Source organism: Schistocerca nitens, chromosome 3, assembly GCF_023898315.1.
Source record: "Schistocerca nitens isolate TAMUIC-IGC-003100 chromosome 3, iqSchNite1.1, whole genome shotgun sequence".
NCBI lineage: Eukaryota > Metazoa > Arthropoda > Insecta > Orthoptera > Acrididae > Schistocerca > Schistocerca nitens.
In genome coordinates this window covers 129,624,710-129,645,690 of record NC_064616.1, presented here as the reverse complement: position 1 = coordinate 129,645,690, position 20,981 = coordinate 129,624,710, and the positions used below count along the sequence as shown (strand labels likewise).

Below are 20,981 nucleotides of genomic sequence, written 5' to 3'. Positions count from 1 at the left end.
ACATAGTACTTGGGTGCAAGCCTCTATTCAGTTCCACAGATGTGTTCTTAAATTTAAGTTCCATCTGAGCTCTGTGTGTTGTTCTAACTGTCTCAGACTGCAGTGTTTTTGGGCAAACATACTTGGACTCACAGCCAGTCTTTTAGTAAATTCCTTCGTTCGCCAACGCTGCGCTATTATAAGACGATTTTTTCCACAATTTTGTATAAACAACAAATTTATAAATAGATGACAATGTTTCACTACATTGACAGTCTTTCATAATATGCCACATTTAACATTTCCTTTTGTTCAGACTTTTATATGAAATACTTGATTTTCTTCCATGTGTGCTCTCAAAAACCGTCGTTCACAACGTTGTCCTTTCTCTTTTCTCATAGTTTCTCATTTCTGATAGTTTTCTTTCCGGATATAAAGTAGTCTGCTAAAATAAAACGCTGAACAGTGCTAACCCAAACTGCCACTGCGCAGTTCCGCATCTATTTATGACTCAGTCACATCACACTGACCTGGAAGTCATACTTTGCTTAACATCTGGGATGTTTCCAGAAATTGACGACGTTAATTCCTTGGTTCAATTTCTATAAGAAATTTTAGAATGGATTTTTAACGACAGGCACAATTTAGCGAAGGTATGTACTACAGAAGAAGATCATAAAAGTGTTTGGTTTTTGTTAAAGAAAGCTACGAAATTTCGCATTTAAATTTTTACCAACACTTGTTAACGTAGTATGGGAACACTTTTTACGTGGCAAAACCGAGCCATCATAAGTAACTGAAATGGTATGAAACTGAAATCTTCATGGCCAGACTGGCCAACCAACAAGTTCATTGCAAAGAAATTCAAGAAGTGCCACATGTAGTCAGACATACACCAACGTCTGTGAAAACTACGACTCCCAAAAGTGCGGCCCCAGTGAATCCAATTGCCGAAAATGTGAACACTTTACTAGCTATAAGTGATTAAGAACGCAGAACAAGGCAGACGGTTGGGAAAAATTACATGAAATGTCAGCGTTGCGTCAACTAAGTCAATCAAACAGGTTATGACATAGCGCCTTGTACTCGGCATGCTGAAACTGTGGTGTCACCGCCAGACACCACACTTGCTAGGTGGTAGCTTTAAATCGGCCGCGGTCCATTAGTACATGTCGGACCCGCGTGTCGCCACTGGCAGTGATCGCAGACCGAGCGCCACCATACGGCAGGTCTCGAGAGACGTACTAGCACTCGCCCCAGTTGTACGACGACGTTGCTAGCGACTAGACTGACGAAGCCTTTCTCTCATTTGCCGAGAGACAGTTAGAATAGCCTTCAGCTAAGTCCATGGCTACGACCTAGCAAGGCGCCATTAGCCTTAGATAGCTTGTATCTAAAGAGTCTCACTTGTATCGCCACAATCTCCAGATGTCTCATCAATAACGATGTATACAAAGGATGGATTAAAGTTAAGTATTCGAGAAGCTACGTACTTTTCTTTATAGCATTCATTACGTATCCTGTTTCAGACCTCACTCCATCCTTCGTGAGTTAGCGCGTGCATCTTGGCCGCCTCTTTCAATTAGTGTGCGTAGTGTTGGCAAGTCTGCCGACACTACAGAAACGACAGTGATGTGTGTGAGGAACTAGTGGATAGAAGAGGATCGTTCGCAGTGTCGAATGATACACAACATGACCACGACATGGCAAGGCACATAACTATAGGTGTAGAGCTTCATCCACAATGTTAGTTCCGCCCTGGAGCACTGAAACGGTTGTGGATCAGTGTGCGTCGACGATTAAGCAGCGTCTGCATCGGTGTTCACCGTCCGGAAACCACAAAAACCTCGGTCTGAAATACGAACCTGAGCTCAGTCGCTGATGTGCTTTCAAATAACACATTTTCAACCTGCCTTGAGTGACGGCTCCTCGAATTTTCGAAGCTACTGTGTGACTGCAGACTGGCAGGCTGTATTTTTGTTGACCGATCAAAGTTAATGCATTGGACTAGCATATAGAAAGAGCTAGGTTCAAATCTCCTTCCAGCCATCAAATCTTATTTTTTATGTGGTTGTCCTAAATCGATTAAGTTAAAATCTGGGGTGGTTCAAAAATGGTTCAAATGGCTCTTAGCACTATGCGACTTAACTTCTGAGGTCATCAGTCGCCTAGAACTTAGAACTAATTAAACCTAACTAACCTAACGACATCACACACATCCATGCCCGAGGCAGGATTCGAACCTGCGACCGTAGCGGTCGCGCGGTTCCGGACTGAAGCGCCTGCAACCGCTCGGCCACCGCGGCCGGCTGGGATGGTTCGTTTGAAATTAATTTGACCGATTGCTTTTCCCATCCGAGCTTCTACTTCTGACCTTTCCGCTGAAGGTACAGTAAACACTAAAGCCACTTCCATGTCGGCCGCGTCACGGCCCGCAAAATCAAGGAGAGAGGTTGGGCGCACCCCGGCGCTTCCGGTTTGTACGTCAAACCTTGCCGATCTGCACAAGTTCCGCGCACTGTCTGTACATCAAAGGAAATGGTTCGTTTGCGCGCGCCGTTTCTCGTTTTCCATTTTTATTAACACGCGCGCAGGCGCTGAAACAGCGCGGCGCTCGTACGAACACACTGCTCCATTCTGCGCAGTTCTGCCGTTGACACAAGCACAGATACGGAGTCGGACGCTACATCACATAGACAGGAAGAGAAGACTTGACGATCATAACAAAAGTAAGGGAAGGTTCTACAACACTACGTCGAATTAATCTGAAAAAAAAATCTCTCTGTGCAGCTGTTTGTTATAACATTTCAGGGCATGTAACACTATCTGAAGATGTGACATTTCGTCTTCTATCGCTGCATCAGGTGTGACTGGCTAGAAGTTTTACCGAGCCGTCCCACCTGATGCAGCTGACTATGACATTTAAATCAACTCCCAATCTCCACTGTTATCATAAGTTCGGAAACACATTATAAGCTAACTATTCAATAAGTTAAATTAAGTATTACCACTGTCAAGACAACAAATTTTTTAACAGACGTAATCATACACGCAGAAGGGTATAAAAGGGAAGAACTGTCACACCATAGCTAAGTGAAATTTCCATCTCTTGTTTCTTCCATTAAATACACTTTTAAATATAAATTAAAATATATCCACAACCTATTGTGTATCTCATTACTATCATTATGTAAGTTAGCAACAAGTTTAAACAAAATTGCCTATATGCGTTTGTACTTATTATATATATTTTTATTTGTTTTTTTAAATTTATATATGTTTTGTAAAATTTTCAAAAAAATGGTTCAGATGGCTCTGAGCACTATGGGACTTAACATCTGAGGTCATCAGTCCCCTAGAACTTAGAACTACTTAAACCTAACTAACCTAAGGACATCACACACATCCATGCCCCAGGCAGGATTCGAACCTGCGACCGTAACAGTCGCGCGGTTCCGGACTGAAGCGCCTAGAACCGCTCGGCCACAGAAGCCGGCAAAATTTTCAACAAAAGAAAGAAATGTACTTGTAATTATACGGAATTTGTATGGAAGAACATGTTAAATCACACAATGTACGACCTGCTGTATAATAACAGGCAGCAGGTTTTAACTTAATAAATAAATAAATAGTTCTGACGTGGTGTGTGCCGTTCTGCGCTACCCTTGCGCGTTGGTCCGCAGCGCGACGCGGCGTTCCTGTATGGACTCGACCTTAAGCCACTTCCTTGCCTTCCTTTTAATTGTTGAGCAGTATAACGGGTAAATGTCAAGTGTGATGGTTAGGAACTCTTCTAGATTCAACGTCGATCTTTCATCCCGGGTTTCTAGAACGATGTGAACAACAATCACTACAGTCTCAGGGATATTTCGGAGACCACGTTATTGCCCATCGTCCCGGCAACTATGCATATTATACTTCAACAGGAATATTCCCACCTGTGGGAAGGGATGCACAAGGATTCGTGTAAGGCTGTCATACCTCTCCTACCCTGGCCTGCACGTTCTTTAGACATGTCGCCCATCGAACATGTCTAGGATATGCTCAGTCGGCACATTTACGACTGAGTTGGGTAAAACAAAATGGGGCGTATAGTATAATCGACGTACCACTGTGCTGTAAGGGTGCCGCGGATGACATCCAAAGCAGCCGTGCTATGAAAAGAAATGCCATCCCAGACAACCACCCTCGGTTGTTGAGCCGTATGGCGGGCGACAGTCAGGTTGGTATCCCACAGCTGTCCGGGGCGTCACAGGTTGGTATTCCACCGCTGTCCGGGGCGTTTCCAGACTTGTCTTTGGTGGTCATCGGGGCTCACTTGGAAGCGGGGACTCGCCACTGTAGAGGATTCTACTCCAGTCAGTAAGATTCCAGTCCGAAGACGTGTCTGGAGGCAGATGAGGTGTGACCAGAAGCTTGGCAAAAGGCACTCTGGTTCGTAGTTGATAGTTGACCTTCCACAAACGCTTCCTGAGGGTTCTGCTTGCTGTTCTGGGTGCAATGTGGATTTCTGTTTCTTCTGAGTTCGCCGGAGAAGTCAGCGATGGTTCCGCATCGAATACCGTATTTCTGACATGACTCTCTATGATGCTGTGCGGCACCAGAAAGCCGATCATGCGCATCTTCCTTCACAAGCGCTCGTGTGCTAGATGCCTCTTTTGCAAAACTGACTATTACTTGAACATGTCAGATCAATTGTGTTTCTATGCAGATGCTGCTGATGTAGGAGGACGCACTTGATAGGTAATCACAAATACGGCGTTAGATGCGGAACCATTGCTGATTTTTGCGGCGAACTCAGTAGAAACAGAGACTGACATGCACCCAGAATGACATGTAGAACCCTCAGGAAGCGTTTGTTGGAAGGTGAACTACGAACCACAGTGCCTTTGCCAAGCTTGCGGTCACGCCGCTTCACTATGCAACCCCCTTTCTATTGTGTGATGGAAGATGTAAATGGAGGGGTGAGTGTCGAAGCTTTGTGCTTAGTGATAAGACCAGATTCTGCCTTAACGTCAGTGATCGTCGTTTGCGAGTACGCGGTGACCAGGAGAGCGGCAGTCACCGGAATGTTTGGGATAGCTTCAAACTTCATTGAGAGGGGGAACGGCAGTCTATAAGGACTGTATAAATATCGTGTTTGCGGAGAGATTCGTGAACACTGCTGATTCGTCGAGGACATCACCCAGTCGGCTGTGTTGCCATTTCTACAACTCTGGGCAGTGTCCGAGCACACTGTTCTCACATTACCCAACGCTGCCTCCAAAATGTCTGTCAGATGCGCACAAGCCACCTCTTAATTATATCTACGCTTGATTGCTGGACTGAATTGTAGCTAAGGGAGACTATACAAGCACTGAAATTCTTGGCCAAGACAGTGTGTTTATTTGATTTGTGTTTATGATAAATAAATGTCGTGTGACTAGGGCATCCCGTCGGTTAGACCGTTCGCCGGGTGCAAATCTTTCAATTTGACGCCACTTAGGCGACTTGCGCGTCGATGGGGATGAAATGATGATTATTAGGACAACACAACACCCAGTCCCCGAGCGGAGAAAATCTCCGACCCAGCCGGGAATCGAACCCGGGCCCTTGGGATTGACATTCTGTCGCAATGACCTCTCAGCTATCGTGGGCGGACTGTGTTTATGATCATATACAGGGTATCCACAAAAAATAGGAAGAAACTTTAGGGACAGGTTTTTACACCAAAAAAAGAAAAAAGGGTCTAGTAAACATGGGCTGCCCGCCCGGTTAGCCACGCGGTGTAACGCGCTGCTTCCAGAGCGGGAAGGCGTACCGGTCCCCGGCACGAATCCGCCCGGCGGATTAGTGTCGAGGTCCGGTGTGCAGGCCAGCCTGTGGATGGTTTTTTAGGCAGTTTTCCATCTGCCTAGGCGAATGCGGGCTGGTTCCCCTTATTCCGCCTCAGTTACACTATGTCGGCGATTGCTGTGCAAACACCGTCTCTACACCATAATTACTCTACCGCGCAAACATTCGGGGTTACACTCGTCTTGAATGAGACGTTCCTGGGCGAGTCCACTGGGGGCCGAACCGCACATAACCCTGGGTTCGGTGTGAGGCGGCGGTGGGGTGAGTGGACTGCTGTAGCCTGTTGTGGGGTTGTGTACCATTGAGGGCTACGGCGGGGACGACGCCTCTCCGTCGTTGCTAGGTACCCGGTTCAATACACAATACATGTTCATCTTCGATACTATGAAACTGATCTCTTCTACTGCAAGGACTTTGCTTTCCATATTTTGGGAGGATGTTGTATGGACGAAGCCAAAAAAGTGTCCATTAAACATGGGGTCTGAAATACATACTTTAAGAACTATGTGTGAAACACATCTCTTCTACTGAAACAATTCTCATAGCTCATAAGGTATGCAATTTAGAGCCCATGTTTACTAGGCATTTTTTTCTTGTTTGGCAATACTACTACCCCCAAAATATGAAAAGCAGAGAGCTTGAAGTGAATTCCATACTATCGAAGGTGGATAAGTGAATAAGTGTATGTATTTCAGAGCCCACTGAGCACTATGGGACTTAACATCTGAGGTCATCAGTCCCCTAGAACTTAGAACTACTTAAACCTAACTAACCTAATGACATCACACACATCCATGCTCAAGGCAAGACTCGAACCTGCGACCGTAGCGGTCACGCGGTTCCAGACTGAAGCGCCTAGAACCGCACGGCCACAGTGGCCGGCATTTCAGAGCCCATATTTACTAGATTTTTTCGTTTTGGTATAAGGAATCTGCCCCTAAAGCTTGTCAGTGTTGTTTTGGGGCAACCTGTGTACTTTACATTTTGTGTAATACGGGAGTAAATTTTACATACGTGAATCTGTTTACTCGGAATGTTCAGTTTTCATTTTATGCTAGCGTACATCACGGCCTGATACCATGTTTGGCGTTATGCTTCAGTTTTTCGACTATTCTTCTGAAGTCCACAATTATTTTCCTGTAGATGTCGCCAGCTCCTTCAGACAAAGAATGTAACTGACAAACTGGCGATAACTTCAGCAATCAGTTTAGAAGGCTGTAGCTGGAAGAGCTCGCTCAAAAACAGGGAAATTGTGTCAATGAACCGTGCATGCTTGGCGCGGGAATCGAATGTGCTGCACACAGTTTCAATCTGCAGGAAGTGAAGTGCAGCAAAGATACAGAACTGAGATACTGAGCAGGAAACTCATTGAAAGCCTTGCCATGACACTTCAAAATTTTCACTATTTTCGTTAACACCGCCAAGCGAACGCTTCTGCTTAATTCTTGAAACTGTCTGCATCACCAGAATGCCCTGATGGAGTGTGAAAGTGAGTTTCGTACATATTGATCCCGAACTCCCGTTTCTCATTAAAACATAGGAGGAACGAGTATGCCGAAGTTTAGAGATTGGGGGAAGAGAAGATAAGAAGGCAATAGCATTTAGGGGCGTTCAACAAGTAATGCCACACACATTTTTCTCGGCCAATTTCGGTTGAAAAAATGTTGAATTTGTTGTGGAACATTGTGGAATATTCCCGCTTCAGCCCCTTTAGTTTCATATAAGTTCCGATACACGGCGGCGCTATCCATGGCCTTCAAACTGGCATCTGTAACGGAGGCCCGTTCCAAATAAAGACCTGTCATTGAGTCTCTTTTGGCGGGAAACCAGAGCACCGCAGATTTTCGTAGTCGCTTGCAGAATATCTACGGAGACCTGGCAGTGAACAGAAGCACGGTGAGTCGTTGGGCGAGGCGTCTGTCATCATCGCAACTAGGTCATGCAAACCCGCCTGTTCTCCCCCGTGCCGGCCGGCCGCACATAGCTGTGACTCATACAGTGTTGGAATGTGCGGACACTCTCATTCGAGGTGATCGACGGATCACAATCAAACACCTCGCTGCACAACTGAACGCCTCTCTTGGTAGTGCTGACACACTAATGCACCATTTGAGGTAGTTAAAGGTGTATGCCCGCTGGGTTCCTCACTGCCTAACATAAGTGTTTGGCCGAATGAAGGATTCACTCCACCGCAAGCAGTATGCGGATTATGGGGAGAATGTTGACGCAGCAAGATGGTGGCTCTGATGTCGACCAGTAGAAATGTGTTATGCGCGCATACAGGCCCTCCTAGTATGGTGGCGTAAATCTGTCGTACTGAATAGAGATTGTTAAAGAATAGGGTTTTGTAGCCGGAAGCGCGGGGAATAATATGGTGTATTGTAATCCTGAGTAAATCTAACTTGCTTTCAGAATAAAGTGTTGCATACTTATTGACTGCCCTTCGTATATTGACGAAAAGCATATAGTTAATTCCGTACTAAGTGAGTCAAATTCAACAGCGATTGCTTTGTGTTAGGTTTTGTCGTAAGTGACAAAGCATTAAACAATGTAAAGATGGCACATGTGAGTAGAATCGGCTTGATTAAAATAAAAAGTGTAGGTCTAAGATTAATCTGAAAAAAATTCACATCTGATCCCGCACCTTTATTCTGCGAGCTCCCGTACCGTGCGTGGCCTAGGTTACCGTAATTTTCCGTTTTTCTGTTCCATTTGCGTGGTAAGAAAGACCGCCGGTACTCCTTTGTCCTATACTGACGAGCAGCACCCAGTAATCGACCGAAGTACGCTCTTGTAAGCTGCCACTTTTTACATTACATTCTTATTGTGAATCTCCGCTGGTATGTTATTTTCCTGCAACTAGGTTTATGTGACAGTTCCACTTTAGGACGGTAACTCCCAAATATTTTATGGTTCTTACGGCTTTGATGAGTTTTATCCTCAATCGTACGATCGAGCAGTAGTATACCTTTCCGCCTATTTTTGTGCGAGACGATAAATAGTTATGTGAAGGGTCAACTGCCAGTCCTTGACAAAACCACCGAGTGAGGTCGCGCACATTGGAGAGGACGACGGTTCAAACCCGCGTCCGGCCATCCCGATATAGGTTTTCCGCGATTTCCGTAAATCGATTCAGGCAAACGTCAGGATGGTTCCTTTGATGGACACTTTCCGATTTTCTCTCCTATCTTTCCCTAATCCGAACTTTTGCTGCGTCTCTACTGACCTCGTTGCCGACGGGACATTAAACACTAATCACCTTTGACACAAGCGTCAGTCCTCTTCAGATCTTCCCGCATTTCGCTGCAATTTTCGGACGTTGTGTCTTCCGTACTGTTACACCATAGAGTAGAAAAGGGGGAGAAGTTAAAATTTTTCTTAAGTACACTCTAGCACAGCCACAGGTGACAACAGGCAGAGGTGGTGACAAAGCTATGAGGGAGAAAGAAACAGTCAATACTAGGCCGGTCGCGTACATGGGCACACGTCGCTGCATCGGCTCCAGTCCGCAGGCACAAGTTACACATTCAGAAAAATGCCAGTCGAGAGAGAGAGAGAGAGAGAGAGAGAGAGAGAGAGAGACGTTGTTCCCCAAGCTTTACCTCGCATTAGTAACACCTTTCAGGGACTTGGCAGTGCAGTTAAGAGTCTGTAACAAATTGGTAAGCGAACACAATAGGAGGAAGACCAATCATCAATAGTTAAGAAGCGGGCCACATTCGGTATTAACAAACGGAGCCTAACGTTATTTCCTCCCGCCCGTCTCCATAAATACCGCAGTTCTGAATTCAGTTGGTCATTGGGATCGTTGGCGTTCGTACCAAAGCACCCGATTCAATGATTTTTACGGTGTTGTGACATCCATGTGTTAGACGTTCCAGCACTTCTCGTGAAAACGCTGCTTCCTGTTCCCGAGAAGACAACATCCGAGTAAAAACGACCTGCCGCTCGTGGGCCCTAGCATTGGCTGCTGCTGCCTACCACGCCAGTGGTGGGTTCAAAATGGCTCTGAGCACTATGGAACTTAACATCTGAGGTCATCAGTCCCCTAGAACGTAGAACTACTTAAACCTAACTAACCTAAGGACATCACACACATCCATGCCCGAGGCAGGATTCGAACCTGCGACCTTAGCGGTCGCGCGGTTCCAGACTGAAGCGCCTAGAACCGCTCGGCCACACTGGCCGGCGCCAGTGATGGGGAGGCGGTGCTTATCGTACTAACATTTTCGTCACTACTGAGTGAGATGGCTATCCGGCGCCTCTGTTCCGGATCGTCGCTACAGGCACTTCAAGGTGTCGGTGCCTACCTGTGCAGTAGGGCCAGGACTAGCCGAATACATGACTTCCGACAGCGCGGTACATCCCGATGGGTCTCCGCGGTCCATCGACGTCTTCCGGAGCGGTATCGAGGACGATGTAACAGTGTGGTGGCATAATCGTAGCTGTGGCTTCGCCTGCAGATTATCAGACGTCAGCTGGCAAGATTTCAGCCTAATTGTTCGAGCAGCGGCCTTACCATCCAACCGAGCTGACAGCAGGAGTCGCTGGAATTTCACTGTGTCATTAGCACGAGGCTGATGGGAAACCACTGAACTGTAGATCAGAACGAATAAATGTATATTGCTGATTAGCGCCGGAAGATGCTCTACAGGTTCCCCAACGCCATCCTGACAACGTAGGGGTGTCTCCGCTCGGTACCCCCACGTTGCGTCATCTACTATCGGCCTCGAGAACTTCCCAACACTATCTGCCACGTCATTAAATAATCCAATATAGTGAACGGTAATGGACTTTTGGTCTAAGTCCGTATGTCCTTTCACATTGATGATTACTCCCCACTAAGAACGAAGTGTTAATTTCTAGCTGCAAGGAGGTCCTCAGTCCAGTCTCAAAGCTAGTGCGGTATTCCCTAAACTCGTATTTCGTTCACTAAGCAACACTACGGACTCGTATCGAATGCCTTTCAGAAGTCAAGGAACGTAGTATCTGGGTGCCGCTATCTGTTGCCTTGTGTATCTCTTGGAAGAACAGAGCAGTCTGAGTTACACAAAACCGCGGTTTACGGAATCTTGCTGAGGAGATTTTCCTTTTCCACAAACACAGCACTACGCTAGCATAAAACGCGTTTCATATGAGATGTATTAGAGGAAGGCGGTAGGAGGAGGCGATTAGTGTTTAACGTTCTGTAGACAGCGAGGTCATTAGAGACGGTGCACAAGCTCGGATTAAGGAAGGATGGAGAAGGAAAGTGACCGTGCCCTTTCGAAGGAGAACAGGCATTTGCCGTAAGCGATTTAGGGAAATTACCGAAAACCTAAATCAGGATGGTCAGAAGCGGAATTGAACCGCGAGTCCAGCGTGATAACCACTGCGCTACTCTGCTCGGTATGTATTCGATAAGGAAAGGCCGTTTGGTTTTAATAAAATATATTCATTACAAACAGCATTTATTGTCGGGCTTGGTTTCGTGAAAAGCCTACTTAATTTTTTCACTTAATCGCGGTTCACGTATAAGCACTTTTCGTAACGTAGAAGACAAGTTCTGCAGCCGATAATTGAACCTGATCCCAACGGTTGTCTTGAGTTCCGCTGCATCTTCAAGCTGTTGTCCACCAATCTGTTGTTTCAAGCGCAAGAAGAATAATCACTGGGTGCAAGGTCGGGAAATTGGTTGGTCAGGAAGTTCCCAACGGAAGTGCTAAATCTTATCTCTGGTACGGACAGCGGTATGTGGCCGCGCTCTTCGGTGTATGTTTGTTCCAGACGAGATTTTCCCGCGCAGTAGATTTTGGATGCGACATCAAAGTTTTGTGATCGTTTCGCAGTACACGTCAGGTCTCATTATTGACGCACGCTCCGTGAAATCGTTCTAAAGAACGTCTTTTTCGTTCCAGGAAACGGCAGTCGTCATTCAATTGGTTTATAGAAATAGCTTGATTTTTTTCTGTTTTCGCTGAGTATAATGACGCTCCTGCACGGATTAGGTGTAGGATATTCACGTTATTTGTCAGAAACAATGTGGAAAAACTAATCATCTCCGTCTGGTCGATAGCGGCCTATAAACGCTGGTGCGCTTGACATTTATTACTCTTTGTTCTGGCCGGTAAACATGTTCGGTACCCACCTTACACACAGTTTGCAATTCCGAGCTTTCCCGCGACAGCTGTGCAAATAGTGACGTGTCAACACGAGGAAATTCATGAACCAGACCAGCAATCGACAAACGTCGATAATGCGGCAGTTTTTAGCCGACTTGTTGCACGATTTGATCGGTCTATAATCTTGGCGTACGTCTTCTCTCTTCACCACGCACATTTGTACTGACATTTCGAAGTCTTGACACCACTGTCTAACTTTTTTTCCACGTATTACATTTGGTCCCTCACAACTCCTGATTAATTCAAGCAGCTGTGGATCCTTCTGCGCTCAAAAATCTCATTACATCACGCACTTCTAAACTGACAGAATCAATAGTTTTCGATGCTATTAATGTTTGCTTTCATCTTCAGTCAAAAGACAATTGAATCAAAAAATGTTCAAGTGTGTGTGAAATCGTATGGGACTTAACTGCTAAGGTCATCAGTCCCTAAGGCTAAACACTACTTAACCTAAATTATCCTAAGGACAAACACACACACCCATGCCCGAGGGAGGACTCGAACCTCCGCCGGGACCAGCCGCACAGTCCATGACTGCAGCGCCTTGAATCAAAAGAATGACTTCTCTGCTTTCATAATTAATTGCGCAGCATTCGTGCAACTTTCTCCTGGATTGGGAATATTTGAATATAAGCCAACGGTCTGAGGAACCCGTGTCCGGAAATGCATCGTGTTCCAGTTACAAACTTCTAGGACTTGTAAAGGAGAGTGAGTACATAATATTTTGAATAGGAACCTGTGTCCGGAAACGTATCGCATCTGTTCTACAACGGTTTCAATTCAGATGTGTAACGCGTCCGCGTCTGCTGAGGGAAAGTGAGAAGTCTGAGAATTGCTTGTCCTGGTATGCGAGAGGGTAGACAGGATGACGGTCACCTGACGTCACTTAACGTCTGCCTTGTGGGGTCGTATGCAAAGCTTAATTTACGCGACTTCTGTAGAGGCAGTGAGATCTGCTGGCACGAGTTCTGGAAACTGAAGAGACACCAGCTGGGATGGAGAGTGTGTATCAGAACATGCTTCGTAGGTACAAAGTCTGTAACAACGGTGCTGGTCGCCACATCGCGAGTCGCTGTTGTAATACATCAGTACTGTCCTGTATGTACAGTACGCTGTGTTCGTTTTTTTATTAATGTAAACACATAATGTTTATATGTTAATACAAACAAAAGTGAATGAGTGATAAATTAATGTTTCGCTATGTTTCCTTTCGATGTTACCTAATAAATGTTCGGCATCACGCATAATTCAATTCCTCAAGCAGAAGTGGATGAGTTAAGCATCTGAACTGAAACCATCGTAGAACGGAAACAGTACGTTTCCGGCCATGGATTCCTATTCAACATATTATGTAATCATTCCCCTCTACAAGTACTAGAAGTTTGTAACGGTAATTTTCGAACACCCTGTATCAAATTTCTTTTTTTGTTTAATAACTTTATAATTATATAATTTACAAATTATTTCACTTTATATCGGAGAAAGTGGGTCAGAATCACATTTTTTACGTTGACATGTTAAACATAATAGAGTGTTTAACTACGTAAGTTGTATTTTTCATGAGAAAATAATTCACGAGTAAATTGTAACATGTAACGTGCTGAGTAGCATAGAATTCTTGTTAAGGTAGGCCTTGAGTGAAATTCGAGGCCAGTTACACTTCTGGCCATTAAAATTGCTACACCAAGAAGAAATGCACATGATAGACGGGTATTCATTGGACAAATATTATACTAGAACTGACATTTGATTACATTTTCACGCAATTTGGGTGCGTAGATCCTGAGAAATCAGTACCCAGAACAACCACCTCTGGCCGTAATAACGGCCTTGATACGCCTGGGCATTGAGTCAAACAGAGCTTGGATGGCGTGTACAGGTACAGCTGCCCATGCAGCTTCAACACGATACCACAGTTCATCAAGAGTAGTGACCGGCGTATTGTGACGAGCCAGTTGCTCGGCCACCATTGACCAGACGTTTTCAATTGGTGAGACATCTGGAGAATGTGCTGGCCAGGGCAGCAGTCGAACGTTTTCTGTATCCAGAAAGGCCCGTACAGGACCTGCAACATGCGGTCGTGCATTATCCTGCTGAAATGTAGGGTTCGCAGGGATCGAATGAAGGGTAGAGCCACGGGTCGTAACACATCTGAAATGTAACGTCTACTGTTCAAAGTGCCATCAATGCACACAAGAGGTGACCAAGACGCGTAAACAATGGCACCTCATACTATCACGCCGGGTGATACGCCAGTATGGCGATGACGAATACACGCTTCCAATGTGCGTTCACCGCGATGTCGCCAAACACGGATGCGACCATCATGATGCTGTAAACAGGACCTGGATTCATCCGAAAAAATGTCGTTTTGCCATTCGTGCACCCAGGTTCGTCGTTGAGTACACCATCTCAGGCGCTCCTGTCTGTGATGCAGCGTCAAGGGTAACCGCAGATATGGTGTCCGAACTGATAGTCCATGTTGCTGCAAACGTCGTCGAACTGTTCGTGCAGGTCAGTGTTGTCTTGCAAACGTCCCCATCTGTTGACTCGGGGATCGAGACGTGGCTGCACGATCCGTTACAGTCATGCGGATAAGATGCCTGTCATCTCGACTGCAAGTGATACGAGGCCGTTGGGATCCAGCTCGGCGTTCCGTATTACCCTCCTGAACCCACTGATTCCATATTCTGCTAACAGTCATTGTATCTCGACCAACGCGAGCAGCAATGTCGCGATACGATAAACCGCAATCGCGATAGGCTACAATCCGACCTTTATCAAAGTCGGAAACGTGATGGTACGCATTTCTCCTCCTTATGCTACACGAGGCATCATAACAATGTGTCACCAGGCAACGCCGGTCAACTGCTGTTTGTGTATGAGAAATCGGTTGGAAATTTTCCTCGTGTCAGCACGTTGTAGGTGTCGCCACCGGCGCCAACCTTGTGTGAATGCTCTGAAAAGCTAATCATTTGCATATCACAGCTTCTTCTTCCTGTCGGTTAAATTTCGCGTTTGTAGCACGTCATCGTCGTGGTGTAGCAATTGTAATGGCCAGTAGTGTATATGGGATTTAACAGTAATTTTACATTGAAAATACTTACAAGGACAGTGTTTGATACTGAAGCAAATGACGGCTCGTAAGCACACACTCTCAGTTATATCGTAAATGACTAGTTTGCGGATTCATGTTTCTTGGAACAGATTTGCTTCGGTTATCGTATAGCGTCACGTGTCAAGTTTCACTACTTATGACGACACACGCTGTATACAAATTTTGCACTTGGGCGGCCTTCTTGGCACATCAGGCGGCCGCTTGTGTCGCATGCGCCTTAAACCGCCCCTGGGCATTATGAAGTATTGACTTATACCATATATATAGTGTCATAACAACTGTAAGTTAAACAAACTTGAAAGAAGTTTCGGCTTAAAAACAAAAATTGGAATTAAAAATGTAAAGGCCTTGAGAAGTTTCGGCATGAGGAGCTGCATACAGGTTGGTTATAATTAAACTTTTGCTACTTGAGCCAGTTTAGACGAACTCTGCTCTGCAGGACTTGTTATTGGTGCTAGTGACATGATTTGCCGTTAACCGCAGGTACTGGTACGGCGACGTCGGTTTGAAACACGAGCATCAGTGTACGCTATAGTTACAGGCAGTCAGAATGGGTCTGGACAAGGTGATCAAGGCTGTACTCGTAAAGTTGTTTTGTCAAAACAACAGCAGTAGTGCTACTGCTCTTCCCAAGTATGTACACATTAAAGGATTACAGAGAGGTCCCCTTTCCGCACTGGGATTGAAGAACATGATTCGGAAGTTCGAAATAAGTGTCAATTTGGGAATTGCTCCTGGACGAGGTCGACGGCCAATTGTGTGACAACTTGTTGAAGTTGCTGTTTCCATGGCTGATAATCGACACAATGTGCGATCTCCAAGCAGTGCACGAGTTGTGCCACGTCAGGTGACCATTCCATGGTCCACCGTTCGGAAAGTGCTGCGAACAATTGTGAAATGTTGTCTCTAGTGTGTGCTCAGGCTGTCGAGGATGCAGATGGTCGTCACGCTGAACAATGTTTGTAATCTGGAACGTAAACATGGTACGCAATTGACAAATGTTACGCTGTCATGTAAAGATTAAAATGTGTTCCTTTCGGTGGTTTATTCGTTGTTTCTCTTCCGCATGTCCTTACTAATGTTCCCACAAAGTTTTCGCTGTCCTACGATCACCCGTTTTTCATCGGGGCCCTCGCAAGTAGCGAAAGCAAAATTATAACCATCCTGTGCATCAGACCATTAAATCATTCGATATAGAACTGAATTGTTCCGTAATTTATAATCTTGTGGCCTATTAACGTCTGTTTAAAGGAATATCATTGATGGAAAGGAAAGGAAGGCTGAAAGATTAAGCATTAACGTCCAGTCGAAGACGAGTCATTAGGCTCCCAGCACAAGTCCGTACTGGATAAGGAAGGAAAACTGTCGTGTCAAAGAAACCATCCAGGCATTCGCTTAAAGCGATTAAGGGAGAGCACGGAAGCCTAAATCTGGATGCTCACATGGAGATTTGAAACCTTGTCCTCCCGAATACGGGTCTAGTACCGTAACCAAAGCATCTGCTCTCTTGCTGATCAAAATTATATTACAGTATCACGGAATATACAAAAAAACTCCCACTCTTAAGGCAAAATTGGGCAGAAAATTATAACTGTAACACCAGGAAGTGTAGCAAACAACGAAATGGCACTTATTTTGCACATACAGTAGCGGTACTAGCGAACCCGGCAATGCTTCATAGTTGTAAAATATGAATGGGAATGGGATATAAGACCTAGTCTCCCCTCTCCCCCTCCCCCTCTCTCTATCTCCTCCTCCTCCTCCTCCTCCCCCCTCTCGATATCCATTTCCTTCACCCCACTCTCCATCTCCTCTTCTTCCTCCTCTCTGACCTCGAACCTTGTTTATTGTTATTGCAGATTGTGGTTCCGTAGCAATCTGCTAACCGTAAGACGATAACCAATAAATACAACTTTTCTGTTTTCTGTGAAAACCGAATACGAGGAAGAAGACAATTCAGCAAATTATTGTTTGAAAATATGTGCAATAATAAGAATGTACAGTCGTGGACAAACCGAGCGAGACCCCTCGCCTTTTCGTTAGGCTGAACCGCACAGCTTTAAAGTCTGCAACACAGCATAACAGGCAAGGCGACGAAGTGCTACCAACACACTACGCACAGGCGTGAAATTGAAAAACTATCAGAACTTTGTCAGATTGTTTTCAGTCATGTGTAAGACTATATTAACGCTGATTAGTGTGTTGAACACAACACGTAAATATAAGATATAAATGAAAGAAGAAACGCTATTTAGTATGAACTATACTAATAAAAATTAATTTCAATTTATGGAGATATCATTACTGTTTTAGTAAGACAAAGTACCCCAGATAGTTACGAATTAGCAAAATGTTATGCGCATTCGGCCGCGAAACGGTCTGTGTCAACGTTCAGACCAGTCATACTGGATTACCGTTGCTGACCTACCATGAAAGTGTGCAAATTTAGCAATGCGTGAAGACTCATAACGAAATTCAGCTAAAAATCATTCAGTGCCACACTTAAGTCAATTCAGTTATTGATTGTAGCGGAAAAAGTAGGCAGTAACAAGTATGAAATTCTACAATAGTTTCATATTGACATCCAAAGGGCGCCGGTACAGAATAAAGGTAGCAATAAAACGTATTGGGGGCGCGAGAATTTCTTAAAATTGTTTTACTGGTAGTTTATCTGCCTCCAGTGAGATTAGAACCGAAAACAAACCAGACCTTCCTTGCAGTGGCAAACACCTTTGCGCTAGCAGACAACCCAGGCAAACAGCCCTCTATTATTACCCCAGACATGAATAAGCCGGCAATTTCGAAATGAAATTGGCAAAATGATCGGCAGTTTCTGTTGCATAGAGCTTTCTGGACTCAAAAACAGGAATTTCCTACCTTTATGTCACCGCTTATGTGACAATCATTCGGGATGTTTATCGAAATAACGAAGTATTGTTATTAGCGAGTGAATTTAGTAGGATAATTCTGCACCACCCCAGGAAATAAACGGCGACATAGCTGCCAAACGTATTCTACTATGTTTCGAATTCTCCATTAGACTCACCACAGCCAGAAAACGTTCATTAGCCGAAGTGTTTCTTAAGCTAGCTAGTAATGGGAATGATCGCACTTCTCACATGCGGTGGCGTTAATACTGGGATCTGAATTACCACGTTTAAAGACAAATGGATTTTATTTGCATTCCTGTAAACGTGATTTGTATCGAAAGCGTAGCCACGATTCATATGCTGCTGTACCGACTGCAACTAGAACATTTCGAATAAAGAGTAGGGGGAATTATTTATGCGGCCTTCATCTTCAGTAACTATCGTAGGTATTTTCGTTGTTAGGATTTCGTCAGCTAAATCGGTAAAAATGGAACCCTACTAGTCTCACTTTTTTGACTGCCTATCTGTCTACCAAACCCTTAAAACCCGTTTACCTCGAGTACGGGTAGACATAAAAAACGGAAATGTTTCCTAATTCCTGTGGTATACGGTCCCTTGGTGATGTAAAAAAGTGAGCTTCTACGTCAACGCAATTGAAAGATACGGTCGTTTATGTAAAGAAAATTTACGCGAAAGGTCAAAAAAATGGCTCTAAGAACTATGCGATCAAACTGCTTAGGTCATCAGTCCCCTAGACCTAGAACTACTTAAACCTGCCTAACGTAAGGACATCACACACATCCATGCCCGAGGTAGGATTCCAACCTGCGACTGAAGCAGCCGCGAGGTTCGTGACTGAGGCCCCTAGAACAGCTCGGCCACCGCACCCGGCGAGACCCCTTTCACTTCATGTATATTGATAATATATACTGTCTAGAGAGGATAAACTGTATTCGCCAGCAACTCAGATCGTTTGATCACGGAACCTTTACGTAGCTACAATCAAATTTTGTTTGAAGTCGTCTGCAATATCCACTTATAAACACCCTAGGAAGGTCGTTTGCGATATCCACTTCCGAAGACGCTGGCAGATACTGCAGTACCATAACAAGTAGTTAAGAATTTATTGTTATGGGTCCATACATGACACTTTATTTCAGTAACAATTTAACGCACCTAGGTGTTTGTCTATCGCTGAAAATAATGAACAAAAAATGGTTCAAATGGCTCTGAGCACTATGGGACTCAACTGCTGAGGTCATTAGTCCCCTAGAACTTAGAACTAGTTAAACCTAACTAACCTAAGGACATCACAAACATCCATGCCCGAGGCAGGATTCGAACCTGCGACCGTAGCGGTCTTGCGGTTCCAGACTGCAGCGCCTTTAACCGCACGGCCACTTCGGCCGGCAACAAAAAATAAATAAACAGCAAACAACTTCGATGTTCAAATCTAATGTAACTCACATGTCGCAATTACAACATAATTTCGTTGTTAAATCGACATGACTACATTTACAGGATTTCTTTGCAATGCGAACTTACGTGCCTGGCAGAGGGTTCGTCGAACCACCTTCGGACTATTTGTCTACTTTCCTACTCTATAACAGCGTGCGGGAAAAAGGACAACTTAAATCTTTTCTTACGGGCCCTGAATTACATTATTACTATGGTCATTTCTTCCTGCGAGGAAATAATGTTTTGGCATTCAGAACAGATGTTGGTGATTGAAATTTCGTGCAAATATCTAGCGGCAACGAAAAACGCTTTTGTTTTCATGAAGGTCACCCCAACTCGCTGTCCGCCCCCGGTAGCTGAGTGGTCAGCACGACAGACTGTCAATCCAAAGGGCCCGGGTTCGATTCCCGGCTGGGTCGGAGATTTTCTACGCCCAGGGACTGGGTGTTGTGTCGTCCTAATCATCATCATTTCATCCCCATCGACGAGCAAGTCGCCGTAATGGCGTCATATCGAAAGACTTGCACCAGGCGAACGGTCTACCCGACGGGAAGCCCTCGTCGCACGACATTTCATTTCATTACCCCAACTCGCTTATCAAATCTGGGACTCTCTCTCCCCTATTTCGTGACATTACAAATCGTGTTACCGTTCCTTGGACGTTTTTGGCGTGCACCGTCAATCACGTCTGTCAAGGATCCCATACCGCGCAGGAATACTATAGCAGTGGACGGACAAACGTGGTGTAAGCAGTGTTTTCACTAGACCTGTTGCGTATTCTTAACGTGCGGCCAATAAAACGCTATCTTTCGTTTGCCTTGCCCACAAAAGTATGTTTGCGATTGTTCCAGTTTAAGTTTTACTGGGTACTGAGATGAATAGACAGTATTTCGACTTGTGTTTTGTCATGTAACCGAAAGTAAATTATTGTTACTGGACGCAGCTTTTGTGTTTAATGTATTCCTCATTCAACAGAGTACACTCCTCGTACACCACACGTAACTGTTTCAAAGTATTAAATTGTTACTGATGTTACCAAGTCGCTGAGGTCATCTAAACATGCCGTTTTGAAACAAAGGAAAATATTATAGCGAAATATGGCAACTAAGAAGCGGACTATCCAAATAAACAAACATTTCCGGTTCAAGTTGTTGCAGTAGGTCTACTACACAGTTACGTAAATTAGGAGCAAAGTCCATTAGTAGATCGTTATCAGGAAAACCAGCCCTCATAATGCAAACTGCCACTACTAGAACGAAAGCTTCCAAACATGTCAATGAGTAGTCGAGGAAAGCGGACGCATTCTGTCTACTGAATCGCAATGCACGCCATTTACGAGGGGACCCGCCAAGTGCCATACTCCGATCTTGCTGAAACTTCGCTCAGTGATAGAGGGGACAAAAATAAGCGAAAACGTGTCTCGGATTATCTGCATGCACTCGACCGCTTCTGAGAAAACGACGGTCAAAGTTTTCAGTGCGCTGTTGCTATAGTGTAGATACCTTTTAGCAGCTGAGCCACCACTTCAATTGAATCCTTACACGCTAAAAGGTTTTCCGT

At 44.9% G+C, this 20,981-nt stretch overlaps 1 protein-coding gene across 7 annotated transcripts in view; it reads left to right on the top strand.

Moving 5' to 3' along the window:
- LOC126248073 (band 7 protein AGAP004871-like) overlaps nt 1-20,981 on the top strand; it is a 439,986-nt gene that overhangs the window by 290,464 nt on the left and 128,541 nt on the right. The window lies entirely within an intron of this gene.